General features: G+C 43.3%; 1 pseudogene across 1 annotated transcript; it reads right to left on the bottom strand.

Annotated features, from left to right (window-relative positions):
• Window positions 1–350: 350 nt before the first annotated feature.
• Window positions 351–5,972, bottom strand: LOC308258764 (actin, cytoplasmic 1-like; annotated as a pseudogene). The gene is made up of 2 exons: window positions 4,748–5,972; window positions 351–521 (listed from the first exon to the last, which is right to left on the bottom strand). The product of its transcript is annotated as an actin, cytoplasmic 1-like (transcript).
• Window positions 5,973–8,762: the final 2,790 nt, after the last annotated feature.

The raw sequence follows: 8,762 nt of genomic DNA, 5'->3' as shown, positions 1-8,762 counted from the left end.
AAACAGGGTCTTGCTAAGTTGTCTAGGGCCTTGTTAAGTTGCTGAGGCTGGCCTCAAACCTGTGATGCTCCTGTCTCATCCTCCCAAATACTGGGATTATAGGTGTGTGCTCCTGCACCCAGCTGTATTAAATGAATTTTGACATGATATTTTCAACTTAGAATGAGCTTATTAGGATGCAGCCCAATTGTAGGTTGAGGAGCACTTGTACTTTGAAGGGGGCAGAACTAAGCAAGGCAAGTAGGAGATGGGATTTTGACATTTATCTGTCCACCCATTCAACAAGTATTTACTGAAGATTTATTTGCTGAGGTCTGATGATAAAGACATAGATAATACACATCTGTCTTCTAGGTCCCAGTCCCTCCCGGGAGGGAGCAGGCAGCTGTGCTAACAAATAATTGTGCCATAGCATTTAGAGTAAACATGGCCTTGGGACTTGATCTGCGTGATGGCTGCTCATCTGCAGTTCTTTCGTTGACCTCCTGAGGGAGCTCCAATGCTTCCGATGACAGTTCATCCTTTCAAAGCAAACGGGATACAATTTAAAAGCTAGGTACAATTTAAGTCCCCCTGTCCAGAGAGCACTGGGGGAGGAGGAGCAAACACATAAACAAATCACTTAGCCGATATGCATGCAGTTAGTCCAGTGTGTGTTGGATATCACAGGAATTCAGAGGTGAGGTCAGCTATGTGTCCATTACAGGGGGAACATCTTTGTCTTCATCTTCCAGAATTTGTGCATCAAATCCTAGTTGCCTCCACACAGTAAAAATTTGCCTGATTTATTGAGTGGACAACTGGGTGTGAGGCAAGGCACTTTATATATCAGAGCACATCTGAATTTACATGACCCTCGTGACAATCTCCTTCCGAGACAAGTACATAGAGTCTCAGAGAGGTTAAGTAGCAAGTGGCAGAGGCCAGACCACCGGCACTGAATCCAGCCCCAGGCTTGTAGTGCTGGGCCTCAGAGCTCCCAGGGGGCCACACACTTTGCTCATTTTTGGAGTGATCATCTTCTAGAAGCGAGATTCTATTCTCCATGTGGACTAATCGGTTGTTTATACTTTGAATTGAGGCCTTTACTTCAATGATTGCATCCTTTATCTCTTTTTGACTCTCTCTGAATTCTTTTTGAAAGTCCTCTATTATTTCTACAGTTATTTTCCTGATTTGATCTTCTAGAGATCTCTGAATTTCTGTGCTATCAGGTTCTGATGTTGTGGGGTTGTGGTCATTCATTGCTCTATTTTTGTTCCTGTTTCCCATGATTTCAGAATTTTGTGCCTTCCCTGGGTCACTACAACTTCACTTAGGGTGCTCTGTATCTCGAGTCTGTTGTAATCTCAGCCGCCACTACTCCTTTACTGGGTTGTATCTCAAAGTCTCATACCCAGGAAGTTAATTGAGGCTGCCCAAGACTGTGGGGGTGCCAGACTGGGCGTTTTCCCACAGGGAGCTGTGACTAAGGTGTGGTATCTCTGCCACTGCTACTCCTTCACTGGGTTGGATTGCAGAATATCCAATACAATGAGATTATCAAAGCTACGCAAGTCCCTGGGAGTGCAGTACAGGGATTTCTCCTTTAGGGGCCGCAATTACACTCACGGTTATTGTGCGCGCAGATCTGGAGCTGTGGCAGGGCGCGGTGAACTCACTGTATCTGCTGGCAATATGGTGCCGCTGCCATGCCCTCGGCTGTGAGGCTGGGGTATTTCTTTTCTGATTTTGAGCTCCTTTCTGAGTCCCTGGAAGGCATGATGAGTTTGACCACTAGGAGTTTTAGGCGTTCTTTGCGCTGAAAGAACTGCTGAATTACACACAAATGAGCCGCAGCTGCTCACTTCAGCTCCTTTTTTACCTTTCCTCTCTGGAGCCTGGTTCTGTGAGGGAAGATGGTGCCGGTTTGCTCCGCCGCCACATTGCGGGCTTGATTTCTGGTCTCTGGTTGTTCTTCTAATCTTTTTTTTCTCTGTCCCTTGTGTTTACATTTTTTATTTCTCTGCTGATGGTGTTTTCTGGCTATGAAAGGCACTGATTTTGTGGCAACAGAGATCGAATTTTAGCAGGACTCTAAAATGCTGCTTTTCTCAGTCGCCATCTTCCCGGAAGTCCTTGATTTAAATCTCAGTTTCATCAGCTGGGCGTGGTGGCGCATGCTTGTAATCCCTGCGCTTGGGAGGCTGAGACAGGAGGATCGCACAGGTTCAAAGCCAGCCGTGCTGGCTTAAGAGACCCTGTTTCCAAATAAAAATATATTAAAAAAATAGGTCTGGGAGTGTAGCCTGGAGGTAGAAGGGCTTCCAGGAATCCCAGTACCACCAAAAAAGTTAAATAAATAAATCTCAATTTCTTTCTTTCTTTCTTTTTTTTTTTTTTTTTGGTGGTACTGGGGTTCCTGGAAGCCCTTCTTCCTCCGGACTACACTCCCAGACCTATTTTATATTTTTGAAACAGGGTCTCTTATGCCAGCATGGCTGGCTTCGAACCTGCGTGATCTTCCTGTCTCTGCCTCCCAAGCGCGGGGATTACAAGCGTGCGCCACCACGCCCGGCAATAAATCTCAATTTCATCACTGAATTCATTCGATTTCACCTGGATGACCTTGAACAATCTTCCAACCACTCTTGGTCATCAGTTTTTCTCTGTGGAGCAGGAAAGGTCTTGGGGCCAGCCAGGGTCTTGTGCTAATTTCTGTATTTTTATCTTTTTAATAAACTTCTTTAAATTTTCAGCAAGAGTCTGGGCTATTATATACTTATCCTTAGCTCAGGACAATAACCCACGGTTTTTCTGTTTTTCTGTTTTTGGATTTTTTTGTATTTTGAGGGAAATTGTGTCTGGAACCCTAACAGGGGTCCTTGGGGACAGTTTTCCCAAAACCATAACATCTTCTTCACAAACCATAACAGATTTATCTACCTCTCTTGAATACTGGTCACTGCTACTACTGCTGTCTAGGTCTGTCTCTTCTCTCTAATATTTTAGGTAGGAAGCCATGGCTATAAATATCTCTATATGTTGTCCCAATCAGATATTAAACCAAAATCTGATGTCCGGGGTTTCTTGGAGGAATACATGTCCTATTTGACCACTGCCAGCTATCGTTGCTGTGGCCATGGCCACCACCATCTTGCCTCTATTTTTTCTACCCATTATTTTTTCATGTCTCAGGCCTCTAGTGTTGCATCTGAAGAGTCACTGCCACACCCAAGGGCATCAAGGTTTTCTCTTATGTTGTCTTTGAGGAGTTTTATAGGTTTACATTTGGATTTATAATCCATTTTAGTTAATTGATTTTCTTAAAATATTTAATTGAGAAATAAAAATGGAATATATTCAAGGTGTGCAACATAATGACTTGATGTTTGCATATACTGCATACTGATTACCACAGTTAAATAAATACATCACAACCCAGAGTCACCATTTGTATGTGTGTGTAAGAGAGAGAAGGACACTGAAAAATCTCTCTTCTCAATTTGTAAGACACATTATTATTACATACATTATGCATTATATTATATAAATTATGCATATATTATATATACATTATTATAATTATTATTATTTACTCCTTAGTCTCTCCACCTTTGATAATTTCTGTGAAAGATCTAAGGTCTATGGTTAGATTCAGTTGCTTTCACATGGATATTCTAGATCCCGGTTGCTGCAGCACCATTTGTTACAAAGACTATCGTTTCTCCATTATTTTGCTGTTCCTCCTTTGTTGAAGAGCTGTTGACCATATTTATGTAGGTATGTTTCTGGGCTTTCTATCCTGCCACATTGATCTATTGTCTATTCCTTGGCCAGTACCACACATCCTGGTTGTCGTAGCCTTCCACTGTGTGTTGCCATTGGGTATGTTAGTGCTCTGCCTTTGAGCCTCTGCATAGAATAGTGTGTTGGCTATTCTTAGTCTTTTGTCTTTCCATATAAACTTTAGGATCAATTGTTACTAAATAGCTTGCTGGAATTTTTATTGGGAGTGCATTGAATCTAAAGCTCAACTTGGATAAGCACTGACATTTTGACAATATTGAGTCTCCCTCTGAATTAATGTGTAATTTCCCTCTATTTAGTTCTTTGATTTGATTTATTAAAATCTTGTAGTTTCCCTCACATATATCTTGTATATATTTCATTAGATTTATATTCAAGGAATTAATTTTGGGCGGTGTTAATATAAATGGTATTGGGTTTTTTTTTTTTTTAAGGTGTGCACTTTATTGAACTGGTCTCAAGTCAGTGTAACAGGTAAGCCCTGGCTGCCTCCACACCTCAGCCCACTCCCAGGGAGACCAAAAGCCTTCATACATCTCAAGTTGGGGGACAAAAAGTTGGGGGGCCTTGATTGCTGACCATTCAAAATAAAACAAAATAAAAAAGTATTAAGGCAAAGATTAAAAAAATTTGCATTACATAATTTACACAAAAGCAATGCTGTCACCTCCCCTGTGTGGAGTCAGGTGAGGACTGGGCCATCCTCCTTGAAGAGGAGTGGGGCGGCTTTTGGGAGGGCGAGGGACTTCCTGTAACAATGCATCTCACTATTATTTGGAATGACTATTAAAAAAAGAACAATGTACAATCAAAGTCCTGGGCCACATTCTTGAACTTTGGGGATGCTCGCTCCAACCGACTGCTGTCACCTTCACCATTTCAGTTTTTAAATCCTGAGTCAAAAGCCCCAAAACAAAAAACAAAAACAAAACAAAAAAGGAAACAAATAAAGCCATGCCAATCTGATCTCGTTTTTCTGAGTGTTAGGTTTTGTCAAGAAAGGGTGTAACGCAGCTAAGTAACAGTCCTCCTGGAAGCATGTGAGGTGGACGATGGAGGGGCCGGATTCGTCGTACTCTTGCTTGCTGATCCACATCTGCTGGAAGGTGGACAGCGAGGCCAGGATGGAGCCGCCGATCCACACGGAGTACTTGTGCTCAGGGGGAGTAATGATCTTGATCTCCATCGTGCTAGGGGCCAGGGCTGGGATCTCCTTCTGCATCCGGTCGGTGATACCTGGGTACATGGTGGTACCACCAGACAGCACTGTGTTGGCATAGAGGTCCTTGCGGATGTCAACGTCACACTTCATGATGGAATTGAAGGTAGTCTCATGGATGCCACAGGATCCCATGCTCAGGAAAGAAGGCTGGAAGAGCGCCTCGGGGCAGTGGAATCGCTCATTGCTAATGGTGATCACTTGGCTGTCAGGCAGCTCGTAGCTCTTCTCCAGAGAGGAGCTGGAGGCTGTGGTGGCCATTTCCTGCTCGAAGTCCAGGGCAACATAGCACAACTTCTTCTTAATGTCACGTACAATTTCCCTCTCAGCTGTGGTGGTGAAGCTGTAGCCGTGCTCAGTCAGAATCTTCATGAGGTAGTCTGTCAGGTCCCGGCCAGCCAGGTCCAGACGCAGGATGGCATGGGGAAGGGCATACCCCTCGTAGATGGGCACGGTGTGGATGATCCCGTCACCGGAGTCCATCACAATGCCAGTGGTATGGCCAGAGTCGTACAGGGACAGCACAGCCCGGATGGCCACATACATGGCTGGAGTGTTAAAGGTCTCGAACATGATCTGGGTCATCTTTTCACAGTTGGCCTTGGGGTTCAGGGGAGCCTCAGTCAGCAGCACCGGGTGCTCCTCAGGGGCCACACGCAGCTTGTTGTAGAAGGTGTGATGCCAGATCTTCTCCATGTTGTCCCAGTTGGTGACAATGCCATGCTCGATGGGGTACTTGAGCATCAGGATGCCTCTCTTGCTCTGGACCTCGTCACCCACATAGGAGTCCTTCTGGCCTATGCCCACCATCACGCCCTGGTACCATGGGTGCCCCACGATGGAAGGGAAGACAGCCAGTGAGGGGGGCATTGTCACCGGCGAAGCCGGCCTTACACATGCCTGAGCCGTTGTTAATGACGAGCGCAGCGATATCGTCATCCATGGTGAGCTGGGTGGTGGGTGTGGACCGGTGGCAGCAGAGCGGCAAGGGGACTGTGCTCGCGGGGTGGACACGATCTCGGCCGGTATTGGGGTTTTTTATTTTTATATTTTTGTGTGTGGTGCTGGAGATTGAAACCAGGGACATTCTACCACCGAGCTACACCCCCAGCCCTATTTTTTTTGTGTGTGTGTGGTATTGGGGTTCCTGGAAGCTCTTCTACCTCTGGGCTATACTCCCAGACCTATTTTATACTTTTTTTTTTATTTTTGGAGACAGGGTCTCTTAAGCCAGTGCGGCTGGCTTCAAACCTGTGCCATCTTCCTGTCTCCGCCTCCCAAGCCCAGGGATTACAAGCGTGTGCCACCACGCCCGGCCACCCCCAGCCCTATTTTTTATTCTTATTTTGAAACAGGGTCTCACTGAGTTTCAAAGAGCCCCACTAGGTAGCCGTTTTCCTCAAACCGCGATCCTCCTGTCTCAGCCTCACAAATGCTGGGTTTACAAGCATGAACCACCATGCCCGGTGGCTGTTGGGTTTTTTATTTCAAATTTTATGTGTTCAATTTCTACTTGCTATATAGGAAACAGATTGACTTTTGTATATAAATTTTTATTCTATAGCTTCACTATTATTAGTAGTTCCAGGAGAGTTTTTTGTGTTTTTAGTTGTTGTTGTTGATTCGTTTTCTACATAGATCATTGTGCCATCTATGAATAAATATAGTTCTATTTTTTCCTTCTCAGTGTGATTAGATTTTATCTGCATTATCTATGACTTCCAGAGCAATGCTGAAAAAGAGTGGTGAGGGAAGCTGTCTTTGCCTTATTTTCCTTGTTTCCTGAGTGAAACTTTGAGTTTCTCATCATTAAGTATGAAGTTAGCTGTAGATTGTTTTTGTAGATATACTTCATCGAGTTGAAGATATTCCCCTCTATTCCTAGCTGACTTTTTTAAAAAAAAATAATGAATAGGTGTTGGATTTGTCAAAGTGCTTTATCTGCATTGATTTATATGATCATGTGGTTTTCTTTTTTAGTTTGTTGACATAATGGATTTATTGATTTTCACATGTTGAACCAGCCTTATACACTTAGAATAAATCCCACTTGGTCATGGTGTGTAATTCTTATTACATACTATAGAATTTAATTTACTAATATTTTGTAGAGGATTTTTGCATTTAGGTTTCTGAGAAATATTGGTCTATAGTTTTCTTTTCTTGTGATGTTTTGCTTTTAATACTTGGTTAGGGTTGGCTTCATTAGTCAGAAAGCCTTTGAATTCTCTTATGCAAAGGGAAAAGTCCACCCCTCTTTTCCCTGAATAAAGACACGATATAGCAGGCCCTATAGTTTGCCAGTTTCCTCCTGTATGATAAAGATGTGCTGAAAGAAGCCTTAAACAAAAAATACAAATGTATAATTCCATTTTTCATTTTTATGAAATTGTAGAACAGTTAAAACTAATCCATGGAAGGAAAAAAAAGCAGAATTGGCCTCTGAAAGCATGCAGACAGATATTGATTGTGAAGGGGCATGAGGAGCTTTCTGGATTGATAATAAATTCTATATTTTGTTAGGGATATATGTTTTATAAGCATTTTCATTTGATATACCTCATCAAATGGTCCACTTAAGATATGTGCATTTGAAGCTGTGCATTGTGGCCCATTCCTGTAATCCCAGTACTTGGGAGGATTACAGGTTCAAGGATAGCTTCAGCAAGAAGTAAGACTCTTCAACCTAGAGAGACACTGTTTCAAAATAATACTAAAATAGGGCTGGCAGTGTAGCTTGGAGGTAGAATGCCCCTAGATTCAGTCCCTGGTACAACACACACACACACACACACACAAATATACATTTGGTTGTGTTAGCGTTTTGCCTCTGGGACAAAATACCCGAGATAAAGATAGGGGGGATGGCTTATTTTGGCTCAAGGTTTCAGGGATGTCGCCTTGGGCCTGCAAAGAGCAGCAGAGGATCTGAGCAGACAGTTATGGAAGGGAGTGTGCGGTGGAGTGAAGCTGCTCACTTCCTGGCAGCCAGATTGCAGAGAGAGGAAGAGGCTGGGCCCCAGTGTCCTCCCTGAGGCCACACCCTCATGACCTCACTTCTCAGAGGCCAAAACTCTTAAAGGCTCATCAACTGCCTAACAGTTCCACAGACTGACAAAAAAGCTCTCAACATATGCTTTAGAGAGTTTCTCTCTTTCCCCCTCCCATCCCCTCAGTCAGGTCTCTTTATTTGCTCCTCTACTGAATCTCCTTCATCTAGAGCTCTTCCTGTTACCCATTTCTCCCTAGCTTTTGCATATTAGGAAGAGCTATTTCTTATTTTTTGTGATTGACTAATCTCACTTAGCATAATGTCCTCCAGTTCCATCCATTTCCCTGTAAACATTTCAAAGTCAATTACTAAGCCAAACATCGGAAGGAGAGATGGGGAGGGAATGGGGTGGGAATTGGGTAAGAGCTAATTGGGTGATGTGTGCATATATGTCTCCACCATCTTTTATTCCACTAAGATGTATGACTACAATGCACCAATAAAAATTTTTTTAAAAAGCTTTTTTTTTTTTAAAGACTGTGCAGGGCACCTCAGATTCAAACCATAACTTTGATACATAAATTTTGCCCCAAAGAAATGATAAACTATAAGAAAATACTGAACTCTAGTTAATACTGTCAATGCTAAGCCAGGCGTGGTGGCACATGCTTGTAATCCCAGCGCTTAGGAGGCTGAGACAGGAGTATCATACAGGTTCAAAACCAGCCTCAGCTACTTAGTGAGACTCTCAGAAACTTAGTG

This window comes from Muscardinus avellanarius, assembly GCF_963383645.1.
Source record: "Muscardinus avellanarius genome assembly, chromosome: 2".
NCBI lineage: Eukaryota > Metazoa > Chordata > Mammalia > Rodentia > Gliridae > Muscardinus > Muscardinus avellanarius.
Note: the sequence above shows the minus strand (reverse complement) of the source record. Positions and strands in the feature narration are given on the sequence as shown.